The following is a 20926-nucleotide window of genomic DNA, read 5'->3' on the forward strand; positions in this document are numbered from 1 at the left end:
GCGGCAGAATCATCGATCACTGGTTTCCTATGAGAAACCAGTGATCAATGATAAAGATCAGTGTGTGCAGTGTTATAGGTCCCTATGGGAGTGGAAAAAAAGTGAATAAAGATCATTTAGCCCCTCCCCTATTAAAAGTTTCCCATAAAAAAAAAACACAGTGTAAATAAAAATAAAAATAAACATATATGGTATCGCCGCATGCGGAAATGTCCGAATTATAAAAATATATCATTAATTAAACCGCTCGGTCAATGGCGTACGCGCAAAAAAATTCCAAAGTCCAAAATAGTGCATTTTTGGTCACTTTTTATATCATTTAAAAATTACTAAAAAGTGATCAATAAGTCCCATCAATGCAAAAATGGTACCGTTAAAAACTTCAGATCACAGCGCAAAAAAATGAGCCCTCATACTGCCCCATACACGGAAAAATAAAAAAGTTATAGGGGTCAGAAGATGACAATTTTAAACGTATTAATTTTCCTGCATGTAGTTATGATTTTTTTCCAGAAGTACGACAAAATCAAACCTTAATAAGTAGGTTATCATTTTAATTGTATCGACCTACAGAATAAAGATAAGGTGTAATTTTTACCGAAAAATGTACTACGTAGAAACAGAAGCCCCCAAAAGTTACAAAACAGCGTTTTTTTTTCCAATTTTGTCGCACAATGATTTTTTTTTCCGTTTCACCGTAGATTTTTAGGCAAAATGACTGACGTCATTACAAAGTAGAATTGGTAGCACAAAAAATAAGCAATTATATAGATTTTTAGGTGCAAAATTGAAAGAGTTATGATTTTTTAAAGGCAAGGAGCAAAAAACGAAAATGCAAAAACGGAAAACCCCCCGGTCCTTAAGGGGTTAAAGGGCCTAGATACTGTGAAAGGCCAGCCAAAACAGCAGATGTGCACTTTTGGCTGGCCTTTCACAGTATCTAGGCCCTTGACAGATTAACAGGTACAAAATTGTACACTACTTAGATGTAGGTATGTGGTATTCACTGATGAGGGCAGAAAAATGCTCTACAGTACACTTAAAAAAGTATCCGAGTACAACACCAGCCGGTGAGTACTTTTGCCTGGACTTTCACAGTATGTAGTACCTTGACAGATTAACAGGTACAAAATAGTACACTACTTAGATGTACATATGCGGTATGCACTTATGAGGGCAGAAAAATGCGCTACAGTACGCCTAAAAACTCTGTATTTTTGTAAAACACCAGCCAGTGATTACTTTTGTCTGTCCTTTCACAGTATGTATGCCCTTGACAGATTAACAGGTACAAAATAGTGCACTACTTAGATGTACATATGCGGTATGCACTTACGAGGGCAAAAAAATGCGCTACAGTATGCCTAAAAACTCTGTATGTTTGTAAAACACCAGCCAGTGATTACTCTTGTCTGTCCTTTCACAGTATGTATGCCCTTGACAGATTAACAGGTACAAAATAGTACTCACTTATGAGGACAGAAAAATGCACTACAAAGCCCTTAAAAAAACTTTTTTTTTAAACATCAGCAGTGTACTAAACCCAAAAAAGCTGTGTACTAAACCCAAAATTGCACTCTGTCAAAGACTATTAGGAAAGGATTGCTGGGTATTATACGTCTACAGACTAGTATAACAAGCAGATGATTTTTTTGTGGAACAAAGACACTGAATTGCGCTGAAAAATTATTCCTGCCTCCTCTGCTAAGGTTCATGAAGTTGAGGCAGCTTGTTGAAATGTATGAGGCAACACACAGCTATCTGACCCTCTCTGTAATACTATGCCCAAGAAAGTGACTGGGAGGTTAATGCCTGCAGCTGCAGTAAAAATCCTTTTCAGTGAAAAAAACAATGCTCTCCATCCATGAAAACGCTGATGTGACTAGGAGGATGTTAAAAGCTGCTGGACTGCGCTTTGGGATTGATTACTACTCTGATACCATGTGGGGTAATACCTATTCTGGAAGACAGCAGTATGGTCCCTGAGAAAATGGGTCTCCTGGAGACATACTACTGAAGCCCTCTGTTTATGCATGGAGTGCAAAATCTTTGCTCTCTTTTCTGTGACATTAAAACCCTGAACGTTCAGGGATGCAATCTTAAGTGACACCATAGACAGAACAAAACTTGTCCACTAAGGAGAGCAAAGAAACCACAGCTATAAAAACAAAATGGTGGCTAAGTATAGAGAACATGACGAGGTTAGAATAAAAGAAAGAGAAGGAGGAGGAAACACAAATAGGGAGGGAGGGAGCAGAAAGAGAGGAAAGGAAAAGAGGGAAATGGACCTAAAAAAAAAAGAAAAAAGACAAAAGGACAAAGACAAAAAAGGAAAAAAGTAACAGCAGAACAAAAAGTATGTCTGCAAAAAACCCTAGGACAAGGCTAACAACAGGCAGGTAAGCAATCCTGCCTCGAACTATTGGAGGCTGGCAAAGTAGAAAGTTAACAGATTGCTGAAAAGGAGGGAGCTCCGATTCCAGGCACCTGCAGGGAGAGGGGGACAGAAGCAGGGAACAGAAAAAGAAAAGAGAATAAAAGGGCAGGAGGTGCTCTGCTGAGCATGGTGGTGGACCTAAAGGAAGAAGGGAGGGCAGCAGAAAAAAGAAAAAGAAAAGTGGGAGGGGAAAAATGCAGAGAACAAACCCAGCTGTAAGAGGGGGGGGGGAGACATGAGATTAAATCAGTAACAATGAGTCAAATATAACAACGTAGCACAGGAAAGAAAGCTAGATAGGGGACTCCATGATCAGTGATCCCTCGATCCGCCAGGGCCATCCTCCGATCCAGAGCAGCTGCGCAAGCGGTGGCATGAGTGCTGAGGCCGTGGAGAGAATCTGTCAGTCTGGGAAGGTCTCATCCTGCACTGCAGCAACTGCAACAAAGAAAATGGATCTGCTGACAGCTCCTCCCAAATCACTGTGCACTGATGTCTCCTGTGGTGTGCAGGTTCCTCTAGTTCAGATGCCCACGTAGTGTCCGGGCGAAGGCTCGACTGGGGGAGTAGCAGGGCAGTAAGGCTGCAGAGGGGTGTGAAGGCCCCCGGGACCCACAGTCAGGGACGGCCAGATCTGTGGGACTGTGCCAGGGAGCAGAGGTGCCACGGCCACTACTGTGCACAGGGCCTCGACTGGCAGGTCATTCAGCAGTGGGGGAGAAGGTTGCAGTGGCAGGTCCACTCACCAGAGGTCCGCGCCTCAGTTGCACCTCCGCCCGAAGCCCGCAATGGTGCCCAGACTCCGGAGTCGTGCGTTGAGGGGTGCGTTTCCCGCGGGGTAAGACGCAGAGGATGGTGGCGCACGGGGGGGAGCAGAGTCTGGCAGCTCAGGAAGCTCTGCGAGTGGGGCAAAGAAGTTGGAATTGGGCACTCCAGATACCCAGGAATTTGAGGCACCCCTGGAGTTCTTTCGGTAGTGCTTCTGGCTCATTTCAAGAGCAGGTCAGTACTCCTAAGGTCGGGCAGCATCGGAGCTCTGAAGAAGACATCTACTCGGCATACATAGCAAACCACACCCCCGTCAGATTCCCTTTTATTTGGTGTACATCAAATGTCCCCAAATGATGGCCAAAGGGACCTGCCATGAACCTAATGTCGAATTAATGGGGTATTCCCCGTACGTGTTTCAATTAATAAGGGCTAATTGTATAAGTTGATAAATCTCTGTTGTGTAAGTGCTTATGCTTCCCAAGTCCCCCGCTGGTCTCTGCTTGTTGGGCTCCAGTGAAGACGTAATGTGTGGAAACGTGGCACAACTGAGGACTTTACTGTGGCCAGTGATTGGCTGCAGTATTAAATGATGTGTTAATATGACATTTCTAGATCAAGATGAACAGAGATTGTTGAAAACTAGGAAAGTTTTGGCTTGGATGCCATAGGGTATTGGTGAGTTATTACTCCATAGCCATAGCCTATTTAAAGACAGATTTTACTTTATTAGCGTTTGGTTATTCATTGATTCCTAAAGGTAACTCTGCTAGTTGTTAAATTATAGGGAACTGTTACTTTTAAAATAGGTGGTAAGTGTATTCCATCTTAATCTTTAAAAATGCAATCTCAACTGCAGGCATGTTATAGAACAGGGGGAGCTGAACAAATTTATATGGTTTTGTGAGAAAACGTCAAGAAGTCAAAACAATAAACTACAGACTGACAAAAAGTCTTGAAAGGCTTGAGGTATACGACTAACAGAAAACAAACCTAAATGCACACACAAAAATACGTAGTCAGAGGGCCGAGTCTAAAGCTGGAGAGCATGAAGTATAGTAACAGAGTATTAAAGGGAAGTCAAAAGCCAAGACAAAAGTCACAAAACCAGAATAAACAGAATGAGCACAAAGATAGCTAGGTAAGTTATCACACGCAGAGAATGACTGAAGAGGGCCTCCTTATATATGCCTGGGCTGCAACAAGGAGGACTCTAATTGGCCCAGCAAGCTTAACCACACGCAGGAGCATAGAGGCGTCATCCCAGCAACCAAAAAAAACAGGGCTAGAAATCATTAACCCTCTGGCAGAACCAGTCATCACTGTACTCCCCTTTTATGAGGGTCCACTGGACCCTTACAAATCTTAGAGGGTCGAGAGACAGATGGACCATCGATCTCCTCTATCGTGTCCTCATCCTCAATATCACACCATTCATTGGTGTCATCTAGCTCAATATTATCCTCATTATCAACATTGTTCATTTTGACACAGGTTCAACTTGAACAATTTTAGCTGGCTTCTTAGAACTCCCTGAAGATACATTAGTTCATACAACAGGCATATCAATTCCCCCCAGGAACAAATTGGCAGGTTTACATTTTTGGGAATCGGAAAATACCTGTGTGCCCAAGTGGCCGCCACGATAACCACTTGGATGCGAACGCTGGGCACAGGTACTGATGAAATGAGTATCCTCTCCACAATAGAAACACAGGCCGTTGAGATACCGGAACCTTTTATGCTTTTTTGGAGTAGATATGGAGCCAAGCTACATGGGTTCCTCCTCAGACACCAGTTGATGACTGGAAACAGAAGAGGAGACAGGCAATAATATAGAGACAGAGGAGGAACAACATTCTCTTCTGCATTCACACAAACATCTATCCAAATGTACCGCTAAAGTCATAGCTTGGTCTAAGGCGTCAGGAGATGGGTAGGTCGCCAGCATGTCAGATAACCCCAGTCTGAACTGGCAAATCAAAGCTGGGGTGTTCCATTTGGAAGCCACACACCACTGTCTAAAATCTGCGCAATATTCCTCAAAAGTTCTACGTCCCTGTTTTGATGTACGCAGCTGAGACTCAGCATATGCAGCTCGGTCAGGTTCTGCATACAGAAGACCCAAACCAGCAAACAGAGAGTCCACAGAGGACAACTCAGGGGCATCAGGATCAAAAGAAAATACCCACTCTTGGGGTCCTCCTTGCAAAAGAGACATAACAATACCAACTCTTTGGGCCTCAGTACCAGACGAATGGGGTCTTAACCGAAAGTATAGCTTGCAACTTTCACAAAAGGTTTTAAAAGCTTTTCCGTTTCCTGTAAAACGCTCAGGAAAACTAACCTGAGGTTCCAAAGGAGCTGAAAGAGAAGTAGGAACAATTGAGTGTGAAGACTCAAGCTCCAATATTCTGGACAGCAACCTCTGATTCAGCTGCTCCTGATGTTCAAGCGTCTCAATCAAATCCTGGTTTATTATAGACTGAGATTGAGACGACTCTTGCTGCTGTACCTTCTCAGCTAAATCCTTGACCAACTGAGTAAGGTTCTGCATCTGACCAACAAGAGCTGTCATGGGGTCGATGATTAACAACAAAAACAGATGCAGTAGTTGGGCTTGTGATAATGTCACGTCTGGGCAGGGAAGGAGTGCACACTATTCTCGCCCACTCCCCTGTCCCTGCCTACTTACATACCTGCCCTAGATGACAGGTCCGTAACCACGATGACAGTCCCTTCCTAAATAAATGAGGGACAGTCAAAAAGTCAAAACAGTAAACTACAAAACTGACAAAAGGTCGGGAAAGGCTGGAGGTACACTACTAACAGAAAACAAACCTAAACACGCACACACAAAAATATGTAGTCAGGGGGCCGAGTCTAAACCTGGGGAGCACGAAGTAGAGTAACAGAGTATCAAAGGGAAGTGAAAAGTCAAGCCAAAAGTCACAAAACCAGAATAAACAGAATGAGCACAGAGATAGCTAGGTAAGTTACTAAGAACTATCACAAGTAGAGAATGACTGAAAAGGGCCTCCTTATATATGCCTGAGCTGCAACCAGGAGGACTCTATTTGGCTCAGCAAGCTTCACCACACCCTTATGGGTTCTGGCAGAACCAGTCATCACACTGGGCTTAGGAATTCAGTGGGTGGTTGTAATCAGTAAATGACAGCTACAGGGAAGGCTGTCAGTCACTGATTAGGACCACCCACAGGACTCCTTAGCCTAGAATAACCAGGGATATTAGTACAATAAATGAATTGTATGCTACATGTTTTCCCACAAAACGTTATATTCATTCAGCTACTCTTGCCCTATAACACAATGCCTGTAGATTGGACTGTATTTTTTATATGAGAGATTCCATTTAAGCATTTATGGCATATCCACCTCTACAACACTCCCTTTTGAGAGGTTCAGTGATCCCTGTTTGTCAGTTCACCACAGTTTTTATACAGTTTATTGGTGAGTTGGTGAGATAGCAGGCTTATAGATGACCCTTTCTATACAGAAGCCTAAGGGAGTAATGGTAAAAGCCAAGCAGCCACTTCTCTACTTAAATATATGAATGACATAGTCATATGGGGTAATTAAATGAGATTACACCACTCCTGACACCTACAGAGGATCCTCACAGTTCTAGAGTCCTTCTGCTGCCGCACTAGATCCTGGTGCCATCAGTGCACATGCTGTCATGACACAGGCTAGAATATGGACTAAGTGCAGCAACAGCAGACGTGTGGAGGAGAGAGGACTTGGGAATGGACTGTAAATTATGTCACCAACCCAACACCTCTCCCAAGATAAATTTTTGGGTGTACCCCTGATTGAGGATGCAGCAGTTGTGAATCGTCTCCACCTTAACAAGAAGAAAGTACCTAAGAAACCAATTATTATAATAAATATGCAGTGAGAGTAGGAAATGTGACAAAGCAATCCCAGTACACACATTCAGTGTAAAAAAATTGCAACAAGAAAGCAAAACCACATATAATCTATGCAGGATCATCAATCTTTGGAACAGTCAGCAGAAATGTATTTATACTTGTAGAAGGGAAGGTTCAGTAACTTTGATTAAAAATATAGAAAAAAACACATCCAATAGCTAAAATTTGGAAGAAACCCCAAAAAGTAATTGGACTTCACTATTTTTCTGTAAGTTGTAAAACAGATGGAGAAATTAATAGGGTGTAAAATCAAATTCTGCTTGTACCACTATAAATGATAATAAATTACAGATATCAGAAACTTTATGTGCAGGTTGTCATGTAAAGGAAGAAATGACAGATTGAGAGACATAGAGGAATAGACTTTTGTTTTTACCAAGCTAAGCAGGGATAAAGTACTGGATCCCACACTGTGTAGGTAGTGATTTCAGATGATGGACATTCAAGTATGTTTAGTCAAGTGGGAACAGTAGATTATGAAATAAAATAAAAGCATGGGGAAATAGTTGGCTTATTTTATTCAGGGAAACTGTCACCAGCAGTTTTGATATGAAATTGTTGGCACCATGGTATAGCTCATTTTACATATATTCCAGACATACCTGTAGTATCCAGCATTCATTGTTTCTGAATGCCAGAAAGGCTGCGTTCCTCTGACTGGTGCCGTCCGGCGAGTCCAATCATCCGGCGTCCTAATTGAGCTGCTGGATGATAGTGAATTGTCCCATTCAAACCAATGGGATCAGTTCTACCATCAGTGTGGAAGAGGGAAACTCGGCTGGACAACTGATATATGTGAAGGGGGCCTAAATAATGATGCAACAATTTATTATATTTGAGGACAAGTTCATCATCTGGCTTTGTAATGCACCAGTGTGCTGCACCTGTATATCTTCTATGCATATTTAAAACCTTAAAGACACAGCCCATTTTGACCTTGAGGAAGCAGGCAATTTCATTTTTACATATTTCATTTTTCCTCCTCCCCTTATAAGACATATAGAGATTTTACTGTTTTATTTATTCTATCCACAGAGCCACATGAGAGCTTGTTTTTTGCAGGACCATTTGTACTTTGCAATAACACTGTTATGTTGTGCGCTCTGGCCACACACGCTGGCTGTGAGCGCATGGTCCCCTTACCTTCTGCTGCCGACGGGGTTGGGACTCGCATCGCGGGACGCGCCCGCATGCGAGCCCCAGTCCATCACTCTCCAGGTGTTTCTCCTGCCTCTGCCTCTCTGCTCCGGCGCGCGTGTCCTCGTCCCCTAGGGCGCGCGCGTGCCGGAGCTTTAAGATTTAAAGGGCCAGTACGCTCATTAGTGTAATTTACCAGTGGCTCATTTATAAATTCCTCCACCCTCCTCAGTTCCCTGCCAGATCTTTGTTGCCTTGTGCCGTGTATCAGATCTCTAGCTCTTGTGACTCGACCTTGCTCCTCTGCCGCTGGCCTACTGAACTCCTGCTTCACTTTGTTTACGCTACTGTGCCGCCTGCCCTGACCTTCTGCTATCCAGACTACGAGTTGCCTTATCCCTCCTGTGCCTCGCATCTCCTCAGCCACCTGTGTGGTCAAGCAGTGCCAGGGATAGCGACCTGGGTGCCGCCTGCAGCAGCAAGTCCATCCCGCTTTGCTGGTGAAAACTACCTGGTACGGTCTGAGTCATCTGCCACACAGGTCCAGGGGATCCACATTCACCGGGGTTCCTGTCTTCAGAGACGTGAGTGTTACAAACACCTTAAATTTTTTTGTAGTGTGTGGGGAAAGGGGATGCTTCATTTTTAAGCGGTACACTTTACCATAAAACTGACATGATATCTTAATTTTGTGAGTAAATACAAACAAAGTGATAGCGATATTTACATCTTTTTTTTAATTATTTTTAGTATTACTTTTAAAAAATCAAATGTTTAAGTATGCTTAAAATTGGCTAATTTTGACCCCTATAATAGTTTGTTCTTTTTTCTATTTTTTTTTTGTACGCATGGCTGTATAAGGACAATTTTTGGCACTGTGCTCTGTAGTTTTTATTAGTACTATTTATGTGTCTGTGACATGTCAAAAGTTTTTTTTAAGTGACAGGTGCATTTTAACTCTGGTACATCTACTGTATATTTATTTGTCTTTCTGAAAATTGGCAAGAAAGTGTGTCCATACCTGAGCTCTTACATGGAGATTGTAACTGTTCATGCTTATGGTGGAGACCCAAAATAAAGCTTTACTTTAGATGCCAGCCTTTTCTAGCTACACCACAAAATCACTGTGCTTTCTTGATATATAAATCATTTGTTAATTATGCCATATTTATTGATAAGTTGCTGCATACATTGCTGTATACATAGGCCCTATTTTTTTAAATATGAAAAAGTCTATGGAATAGAAAGTGCTCTGTTTAGCATCCCATAAAACTTGAGGCTTTATTAGGCTCTTTAAAACCCAAACCACAAAAAAATAAAATAAAAAAAAACAGGCAGCAGCTTACATGTTTCAGATTTCAGTTGAGCTCTTAGGAATTGCATATTACTTTATGCAATTCATATGAAAAAGTCTATGGGGTAAATTATGCAATTTATAAACATACATGAGGCGCAGTATGGTGGTCACTACTGTGGTTAGTACCGTTGCCTTGCAGAATTAGGGTCCTGAGTTTGAAACCAACCAAGGACAGCATCTGCTTGAAATTTGTATGTTCTCTCTGTGTATTGATTGGTTTCCTCCCACTCTCTAAAAACATGATGATGGGTACGGGGAATGATGAGATTTTGGAAATATATTGCTGTGTAAAACAATAAAACAAATAGAATTGCACGCAGAAAGAGAAGTCTAAAATTAGTTGCATTTAACTTATTTTGACATTTTAAATGTCTCCTTTAAATGTCATTTTGTTGACTTTGTCTCAGTAATGAAAATGAAGGACTATGGGGATTAAAATACACTGCTCAAAAAATAAAGGGAACACTAAGATAACACATCCTAAATCTGAATGAATGAACTAATCATATGAAATACTTCAATGAAAATCAAAGTTATCAACTCATGGAGGTTTGGATGTGGAGTCACACTCAAAAACAAAGTGGAAAACCACACTACAGGCTGATCCAACTTTGATGCAATGTCCTTAAATCAAGTCAAAATGAGGCTCAGTAGTGTGTGCGGCCTCCACGTGCCCGTATGACCTCCCTACAATGCCTGAACATGCTCCTGATGAGGTGGCGAATGGTCTCCTGAGGGATGTCATCACAGACCTGGAGTAAAGCATCCGCCAACTCCTGGACAGTCTGTGGAGCAACGTGGCGTTGGTGGATGGAGCGAAACATGATGTCCCAGATATGCTCAATTGGATTCAGGTCTGGGGAATGGGTGGGCCAGTCCATATCATCAATGCCTTCCTCTTGCAGGAACTGCGGTCACACTCCAGCCACCACATGAGGTCTAGCATTGTCTTGCATTAGGAGGAACCCAGGGCCAACCGCATCAGCATATGGTCTCACAAGGGGTCTGAGCATCTCACCTAATAGCAGTCAGGCTACCTCTGGCAAGCACATGGAGGGCTGTGCAGCCCCCCCCCCCCAAAGAAATGCCACCCCACACCATTACTGACCCACCGCCAAACCGGTCACGCTGGAGGATGTTGCAGGCAGCAGAATATTCTCCATGGCGTCTCCAGACTCTGTCACATCTGTCACATGTGCTCAGTGTGAACCTGCTTTCATCTGTGAAGAGCACAGGGCGCCAGTGGCGAATTTGCCAATCTTGGTGTTTCCTGGCAAATGCCAAACATCATGCACCGTGTTGGGCTGTAAGCACAACCCCCACCCATGGATGTCGGGCCCTCATACCACCCTCATGGAGTCTGTTTCTGACCGTTTGAGTGGACACATTTGTAGCCTACTGGAGGTCATTTGGCAGGGCTCTGGAAGTGCTCCTCCTGCTTCTCCTTGCACAAAGTCCTGCTAGTGGGTTGTTTCCCTCCTATGGCCTCCTCCACGTCTCCTGATGTACTGGCCTGTCTCCTGGTAGCGCCTCCATGCTCTGGACACTATGCTGACAGACACAGCAAACCTTTTAGACACAGCTCGCATTGATGTTCCATCCTGGATAAGCTGCACTACCTAAGTCACTTGTGTGGGTTGTAGACTCTGTCTCATGCTACCACTAGAGTGAAAGCACCGCCAGCATTCAAAAGTGAACAAAACATCAGCCAGGAAGCATAGGAACCAAGAAGTGGTCTGTGGTCACCACCTGCAGAACTACTCCTTTATTGGGGTGTCTTGCTAATTGCCTATAATTTCCACCTGTTGTCTGTTCCATTTGCACAACAGCATCTGAAATTGATTGTCAATCAGTGTTGCTTCCTGAGTGGACAGTGTGATTTCACAGTGTCATTGACTTTGAGTTACATTGTGTTGTTTAGGTGTTCCCTTTATTTTTTTGACCAGTGTATTTATTACATGGTTTTCTTTTCAGTATACCTTATCTAAGGCTCTGTTCACCATGGTGCTGCATCTAATTCCATAAGGTTACCTATATTTTTTCACAGAAAAAAATTAACCCAGCTAATACTTGAGAAACCTCAAGTAAATGGGGATAAACTGCATGTGTCAAGCTCTACTCTGTGGATTGCCGGCTGGACGTCATGATGTACAGGGAACTTGGAAACGCCCCCAACCTCAGTGCACCAAGCTTACCGGTGAGTATACAGTATCACAACACAGTGCTGAAAAATAATTCCATTTAATTTCATTACATGTTGTTAAAACAACGTCAATTCATTATGTGAAACTAATTCATTTGCAAAGAGAGCATATATATAGACACTGTATAGGTACAGTAAGGCTCAATGGTAATACATTACTTAGACTTAAAGGTGCATGTGCTAAAAAATATAATATGAAAAGATCAGGAAAATCATCAGCTATTAGTGAAAGACCATCCAGAATTCATATAGCAAGTATATTTATTCTGTATCGATTTAGAAAAACCAGACAACTTACCACACATGGTAAAGTACTTATAAATTAACAAGTTTCATTCCTGCATAAAAAGCCAAAGCTAATACATTAACCATTGCAATTCTGAATACATATGTAAAGCAAATCTATTATATAAAATCGATTACACAATTTTTCCCAAAAGTAAATTATGAAACCACAGAGTTCTGCATAGTAGCAGGTCTAACAAAGCAAGGAAAAAGAAGGGCAGACAATTATCATGTAACAACAGAAGAGCAAAAAAGGTAGAAAATAAATAACAGCCCAAATTAAAGAGACGGCTGTTACACCCCCTCCCATAGACTTATATTGAGGGGGCATGGCCATGATGTCATGAGCGGGGCATGACCGTGACATCATGAGCCTCTGTACCGCATAGCCAGCCATTTGGGAAGGAGCGAACTTCGTTCCATGCTCCGGATGTCTGGGGTGTCGCAGCTGAGATTGCAAGGGTCCACAGCGGTGGGACCCCCGTGATCAGACATACCTTACAGGATAGGGGATCAGATGTCTAGGGGCGGAGTACCCCTTTAACCACCAGGATGTACATTTACATCCTAAGCAGCGTTCCGACTATGAAACAAGCGCATGAGCTGATAAAGGCGGACATCAGTGATGATAATGATGCCCGCCATTAACCATTTTGGTCACAACACATCTCATACATCAGAAAATAGAATAAAAGATAGTCAAAAAGTCACACACATGTCAATAATACCAATGAAAACTACAGCTCATGGTGCAAAAAATGAGCCCTCACACAACCCTGTATACAGAAAAATAAGAAAGTTATAAAGGTCAGAATAGGGCAATTTTAAACATATTTTTGTTAAAAAGTTTTTAAAAAAATGTAAAAGCAGCACAATAATAGAAAAGCATGTAACCATGGGTTTCATTTTCATCATATGAACCCACAGAAGAAAATCACACATAATCTTTACTGTAAACTGTACTCCATAAAAAGGAAACCCTCCAAAAGTTGCAAAACTGTGGTTGTCTTTTCAATTTTCTCCCACAAATAATATTTTTTTGCTTCTGCTGTACATTTTATGGTAAATTGAGTGATGTCATTACAAAGTACAATTGGGCACGCAAAAAACAAACAAAAAACAAGCACTCCATTTGCCCTCTGCATGATAGAAAAATGTCTCTTAGGCTGCTTTCACACTATGAATTTCTCCGTTTAGGAACTTCTGTCAGAAGTTCCATCACTACAGCTGCGAAACCCGGCCGTTACAAAACCCCTGATGGCCGTGACTAAATTGCATTGTAGCCTACGGGGTTTTGTAACTGCCCGTTTGCACCCGTATATGCCCGTAATTAATTACGGGTGTTATACAGTGACGGGACATCGTGGCGGAAAAATTACTGCAAGCAGTAAGAAATTCATAGTGTGAAAGCAGCCTTAGAAGGCATAGAGGAAAAACCGAAAATACTAAAAAGGAGATTGGCTGCACATAAGGGCAAAAAGGGCTGTGTTCTAAGAGATTAACAACATGTGATGAAACATATTGGAATTATTTTAAAACACTGTGTTGTGATATACGTTATTTAATTTTTTTGAATATGATCTCCTAATACATTTGATGGGTGATTCTGATGACAGATTACCTTTAAAGATTAGCTACCACTAAGTAAAATTTCCCTATTCCCCCTCCCCATCTGTCACCTGACACTAACTATATCTATCCCTGTCTTCATTTGTCCCCAAATCCCCATAAAATTATCTTATTTTGCAGAGCTGCAGGAGCTCTGAGTTGAGCTCCCTGGTGAGGGCAGAAAGTGGGCGGCCCTGGCAGGCGTGACGTCATATGAAGCCTGGCCGGGGCTTTCTTTCGCCCGTCTCCTCTCTCTCTTCTGCAGCTCGCGTGCTGCAATGAGAGGGAGATGCAGGGGGTGGGGATATTTAAATTTCATGCACCGCGTGTATAGGAATCAGGCAGAGAGCGAGGACAGCATTTGTGCGCACGGCGCGCAAAATTTAAATATCCCCGCCCCCCCTGCATCTCCCTCTCCTCATTCATGTGAACGCGCATTTTGGACCACGCTGTGCCAGGCTGCCCGGCCAGCGTTGGTCCGAACGTAAGCAACGTCGGGGGGGAAGTAATCCTGAGCCATATAGGGTGACACCTGGTGGCCAGGTTTACAAATGTAAAAAACACATGTAAAACATGATTTAAAAAAAAAATTGTTGTTTTAAAGAGAGTACCCATTTAGGCTTTGCAATATAAGACTCACACAGCCCATTAGTCTATATCTGCTGCTTGTTTAGGGAACAATAGTTAGAGAAATGGACAGGTTTTAATATCCAGTGAGCCATGAGTACATTTTCAACCTTAGGCATCACTGCTAGAGATGAGCGAATTTTTAAAAAAATTCGATTTGGCCGATTCGCCAAATTTCCCTCAAAAACTTTGGTTTGGTCCAAATTTATTTGTGGCGAATCACTATTAAAAATTGCTATTTCTGGCCTACAGAGAGCCTCAAAAGGAGTGTAGAACACTTTGCCTTGCTGTAACATGCATAGGGTGTGTGCTGGGTTAGTGAAATAATACTGTCATTCAGTATGACATGCAAATCAGAGGCATCGCTATTAGAATCACTGTCGCAGAGCGGCACAATGACAGAGCCTGGAGGTGGCATCAGTATGAGGAGACCCTATAGTGGCTGAATGACACAGCCTAAAGGTGGCGGAAGCAGGAGGAGACCAAATAGTGGCTGAATGACACAGCGTGGCAGTGGCGGCAGCATCAGGAGACCACATAGTGGCTGAATGATACAGCGTGGAGTTGGCGGCAGCATACAGTGGCTGAATGACACAGCCTGGAGTTTGTGGCAGCATGAGGAGAACATATAGTTGCTGAACGACACAGCATGGAGGTGGCGGCAACATGAAGAGAACATATAGTGGCTGAATGACACAGCGTGGAGGTGGTGGAAGTATGAGGAGCCCATAATGCCTCAATAGGGATGTAGAACACTTGTCCTTGTCCTAACACGCATAGGGAGTGTGCTGTGTTAGTGAAATAATACTGTAATTCAGTATGACATGCGTATTAAAGGAATCGCTATTAGAATCACTGACGCAGAGCGTCTGGATGTGGCAGCATGGAGACCATATGGCATCAGAATTGAAGAGAATAAAGAGATTTTATGTAATTTTTATTTAATTTAATTTCAATTTATTGACATTTTTTGAGTACCCATTCAGGTGAGCATTGGGCTTGCGGTCCTCTGCCAGGCGAGATACTATCTGTTCGAGCTCCTGCCTCTCAGTGCCCCCTCACTGTGAAAGTGTGAATGTTTCCTTTAATCAGATATGGTTCATTGTTATTGCTCCAAGCTGTTTCATTGGATTCTTGTTATAATTCCACACCATAAACATCCATCAGGCCTCAGTGTTGAAAAGATTACATCGATTTTTCAAATTTCAATCTAAGATTTATATTAGATTCCCAAATTTAATGTCCCAGCATTTACTTTGAACTAATACTGTATGACCAATAAAAAAAACAAACAAACAATCAAACAAGGAGTCACATGGCGGCACAATGACAGAGCCTAGTGGCGGCAGCAGCAAGATGAGACCATAGGGCCTCCCAATAGAAAGATTAAAGATATTTTGTAAAATTGAATATTTTAAATACATGAAAAATTTTCAAGTTTAATCTAAGGTGCCAACAGCATAAGGAGACCATATGGTGGCACAATGGCACAGCCTGGAAGTGATAGCAGCATGAGAAGACCAGAGGGCCTCAATCGAAAAAAATTGATACATTTTCAAATTTTAAATGAAGATTTTTGGTAGCCAGTGCTACCTAAAATGTTTTTAGGTAATGTCCCAGCAGCATGTTGAGACCATATAGTGGCTGAATGACACTGCATGGAGGTGGCGGCAGCATGAGGAGACCATATAGTGCCTAAATGACACAGCGTGGAGTTGGTTGCAGCATATAGTGGCTGAATGACACAGCCTGGAGTTGGCGGCAGCATGAGGAGACCACATAGTGGCAGAATGACACAACCTGGAGTTGGCAGCAGCATATAGTGGTTGAATGACACAGACTGGAGGTGGCGGCAGCATATAGTGGCTGAATGACACAGCCTGGAGTTTTTGGTAGCATGAGGAGCCCATATAGTGATCAAAGAGGGGGGGGGGAGAGGAGTGACTAAGACTTAACTTTTAATCAAGTAATCTTAAAAAATTATATATAAATATATGTGAATGTACAGTGTGGGGTAGATCTGATATCTCCCCACCATGAGGACGCAATAATTACACACTGTTAAATGACCACGAGTGTTTAGTATTGTAATTTTAGCATCATCAGTTATTTCCCTTAATGTCCGACGCGTTTCGGTCACCATCCATGACCTCCTCAGGGACAGGTAGGGTGCTATTTAATATACCAGATGAGCCCTGCTTATAAGTGGTAAAGTCATAAGCCACGTCTACATATAGCAGGGAACAAGACACTCATCACAAGCAGGCAGTGATACAGTACCGCCTCTTGATATTACTTAAAATTGATATCCAGAGTCATAAATAGACAGATAGCAGACCCTGGAGCGCCTTGGATGTGGTCAATCCAGTTAGGCGTCTAGCGATGGTCTCCATGTGCATACCTGCTTGGTTGCGGGGAGCCGTACAGTCCTGTCGGCTTCTACAGTGCACATGGAGTTGGCGGCAGCATGAGGAGACCACATAGTGGCAGAATGACACAACCTGGAGTTGGCAGCAGCATATAGTGGCTGAATGACACAGCCTTGAGATGGCGGCAGCATATAGTAGCTGAATGGCACAGCCTGGAGTTTGCGGCAGCATGAGGAGACCATAGAGTGGCTGAATGACACAGCCTGGAGGTGGCGGCAGCATGAGGAGACCACATAGTGGCAGAATGACACAACCTGGAGTTGGCAGCAGCATATAGTGGTTGGATGACACAGACTGGAGGTGGCGGCAGCATATAGTGGCTGAATGACACAGCCTGGAGTTTTTGGTAGCATGAGGAGCCCATATAGTGGCTGAATGACACAGCGTGGAGGTGGCGGCAGCATCAGAGAATATATAGTGGCTGAATGACACAGCCTGGATTTGACAGCAGCATGAGGTGAACATATAGTGGATGAATGATACAGCCTGGAGGTGGCAGAAGCATGAGGAGAACATATAGTGGCTGAATGACACAGCGTGGAGGTTGAGGCAGCATGAGGAGACCACATAGTGGCTGAATGACACTGCCCAGAGTTTGCGGCAGCATGAGGAGACCATATAGTGACTGAATAACACAGAGTGGAGGTGGCGGCAGCATGAGGAGAACATATTGTGGCTGAATAACACAGCGTGGAGGTGGCAGCAGCATGAGGAGAATATATAGTGGTTATTTGACACAGCCTGGAGTTGCCGGCAGCATGAGGAGACCATATACTGACTGAGCTTGGAGTTGGCGGCAGCATATAGTGGCTGAATGACATAGCCTTGAGATGGCGGCAGCATATAGTAGCTGAATGACACAGCCTGGAGTTTGAGGCAGCATGAGGAGACCATAGAGTGGCTGAATGACACAGCCTGGAGGTGGCGGCAGCATGAGGAGACCATTTAATGGCTGAATGACACAACGTGGAGGTGGCGGCAGCATGAGGAGAAGATGCAGAAGCTGAATGACACAGCCTGGAGGTGGTGGAAGCATGAGGAGATCATATAGTGGCTGAATGAAACAGCGTTGAGGTGGCGGAAGCATAATGAAGAGTTGGCGGCAGCATATAGTGGCTGAATGACATAGCCTGTAGTTTGTGGCAGCATGAGGGGACCATGTAGTGGCTGAATGACACAGCGTGGAGGTGGCGACGGCATGAGGAGAACATATGGTGGCAGTATGAGACTGCTTGGAGCTGGCATCAGCATGAGGAAAACATATGGTGGCAGAATGAAAAAAAAATATATTTTTAAATCAAACCAAAGGAAAGGTGTGCAAAAAACACCACGTGACACCTACATCACCAAGTATTAATGTGATGCAAAGACCTCTAATAGATAGAAGGGAGAACATATAGTGGTTGAATGACACAGTCTGGAGGAGGCGGAAGCATGAGGAGAACATATAGAAGCTGAATGACACAGTGTGGAGGCGGCGGCAGCATGAGGAGAACATATAGTGGCTGAATGACACAGCCTGGAGATTGCGGCAGCATGAGGAGAACATATAGAAGCTGAATGACACAGTGTAGAGGCGGCGGCAGCATGAGGAGACCACATAGTGGCTGAATGACACAGCCTGGAGTTGGCGGCAGCATATAGTGGCTGAATGACACAGCCTGGAGGTGGCGGCAGCATATAGTGGCTGAATGACACAGCCCAGAGTTTGTGGCAGCATGAGGAGACCATATAGTGGCTGAATGACACAGCCTGGAGGTGGCGGCAGCATAAGGAGACCATATAGTGGCTGAATGACACAGCGTGAAGGTGGTGGCAGCATGAGGAGAACATATAGTGGCTGAATGACACAGCCTGGAGGTGGCGGCAGCATGAGGAGAACATATAGTGGCTGAATGACACAGTGTGGAGGTGGCAGCAGTATGAGGAGAACATATAGTGGCTTTATGACACAGCCTGGAGTTGGCGGCTGGAAATAGTGGCTGAATGACACAAACTGGAGTTTGCGGCAGCATTAGGAGACCATATAGTGGCTTAATGACATAGTGGGGAGGTGACGGCAGAATGAGGAGAACATATGGTGGCAGTATGAGACAGCTTGGAGCTGGCATCAGCATGATGAGAATATATGGTAGCAATACCAGTACCCGGTGATGAAGGTGGGTGAAAAAAGGAGAACTTGGCATCAGATATGTGGCATCAGGAGGGTAGCAGGATCAGAATAGTAGCTGAGGCAGGTAGGCAGAAGAAAACGGTCTCTTTTGTAAAAGTGTTAGTGTGCAAAGACCTCCAAGTATTGATCTGATGCAAAGACCTCTAAAAGGTAGAAGGGAACAATGTAACCAGTGGGGGTAAACACTTCCCCTGTAAGGCCCTACTCTTGCATTATTAATTCCCTTCTTGGCAAGTGTTACTCACCCTAAAAAGGGCAGCCCCACACATGAACCTCTACCTATTTCCACCTACAAACATTGCCATTTCCCAGGGATTTTAGGTGGAAATAGAGATTGGTTCCTGTGTGGGGACACCCTTTTTAAGACGAGTAACACTTTCCTCGAAAAGGTGGAAGGGAACGACGTATTGTCCATTGTAGCAGGTGGGGGTAAAAACTTCCCCTGTAAGGCCCTACTCTCGCCCTATTAATTCCCTTCTTGGCAAGTGGTACTCACGCTAAAAAGGGCGGCCCCACACAGGGAACTCTCTCTATTTCCACCTAAAATCCCTGGGAATTGGCAGTGTTTATAGGGGGATATAGGAAGAGGTTCCTGTGTGGGGCCACCGTTTTTAAGGAGAGTAACACTTGCAAAGATGGGAATTAATAATGCGAGAGTTCGGCCTTACAGGGGAAGTTTTTACCCCCACCGGTTACAATGGACCATATGTTGTTCCATTCCACCTGTTAGAGGTCTTTGCATCGCATCAATACTTGGTGGTGTAGGTGGCACATGGTGTTTTTTGCACACATTGCCTTTTGCTTGATAAAAACAAAAAAAAAAAAAAAGTTACGTTTTAGCTAATGCATATCCTCAACACTTACTTGTGGTCTGATGGCGAGGAATGTCTGTAACTGGGGAGCAGCACCTTAAACATGTTTTGCAGTTTCCATATTTGTGAAGTGTTGATGTGGCACCATAGTCAATCTACTCTGATGCATCAGGCATTGGTGGGTGGAAATCCTGGCTGATCCATGCCTGATTCATCTTCACAAAGGTCAGTCTCTCCACATTTTTCGTGGACAGACGAGTTCTCCTTGGGGTTACTATGGCCCCTGCCGCACTAAACACCCGCTCTGATGGCACACTACTGGCCGGACAGCTTTTCCAGGGAAAACTCTGCTAGTTGCGGCCACAAATCAAGTTTTGCTGCCAAGAAGTCCAGCGGATCTTTAAGGTGTGTTGGCATGGTCATGTCAAGGTATGCCATCACCTGCTGGTTCAGGTCCTGCTCCAGGTCTACCTGCTGCTGATGAGTTGCTTCACTATGCGGGTGAAGAAAGCTACTCATCAACAACTGTAGACTCAGGCTGATGCTGATGGAGCTGGTACTGCTCCTGCCACCCCACCCGTCCCCAACAGCCATGGCAGCGGAATGTGAGAGCAGAGGGCCCCTCAAGCCAGACCTGCAAGAGGATGGACGATGGCGCAGATAGGCATCGGCTAACTGACTACGTAGGATGTCTCTGTAGTAGGTCAGTTAGTCCTCCCTCTCAGTGGGTGTGAAAAAGGCCCCCATTTTGTGCCATTAGGGTTCAATAAGGTGGAGAGACAGAAGTCATCCCGCTGCCGAATTGTGACAATTCTGCTGTCAATACGCATGCAAGTGAGCATGCATCGTGCCATTTGTGCAAGTGACTCAGAGGAACTCCCTGCCTCCGTCTCCACTGCATACTGCCACAATGTGTCTGGGTTCTGTGTCTCGCCTTCCTCATAACCCTCTAGCTCCTCTAGCTCCTCCTGCTCCTCCTCTCCTGTCAGATCACTAGAAAAATTGCCCATCTCGCGAAACTTAAGCTATGTTCCACTGTGCTCCTCCCCCTCCTCCTCCAGTTCAGCCTCCACAGGGCTCATGTGGCTGTGAGATGTCTCCAGTGCCCTTACCAGCCATAGTTTCCAACAAGTGTTG

The sequence above is a fragment of the Hyla sarda genome, chromosome 4, assembly GCF_029499605.1.
Source record: "Hyla sarda isolate aHylSar1 chromosome 4, aHylSar1.hap1, whole genome shotgun sequence".
NCBI classification, from domain to species: domain Eukaryota; kingdom Metazoa; phylum Chordata; class Amphibia; order Anura; family Hylidae; genus Hyla; species Hyla sarda.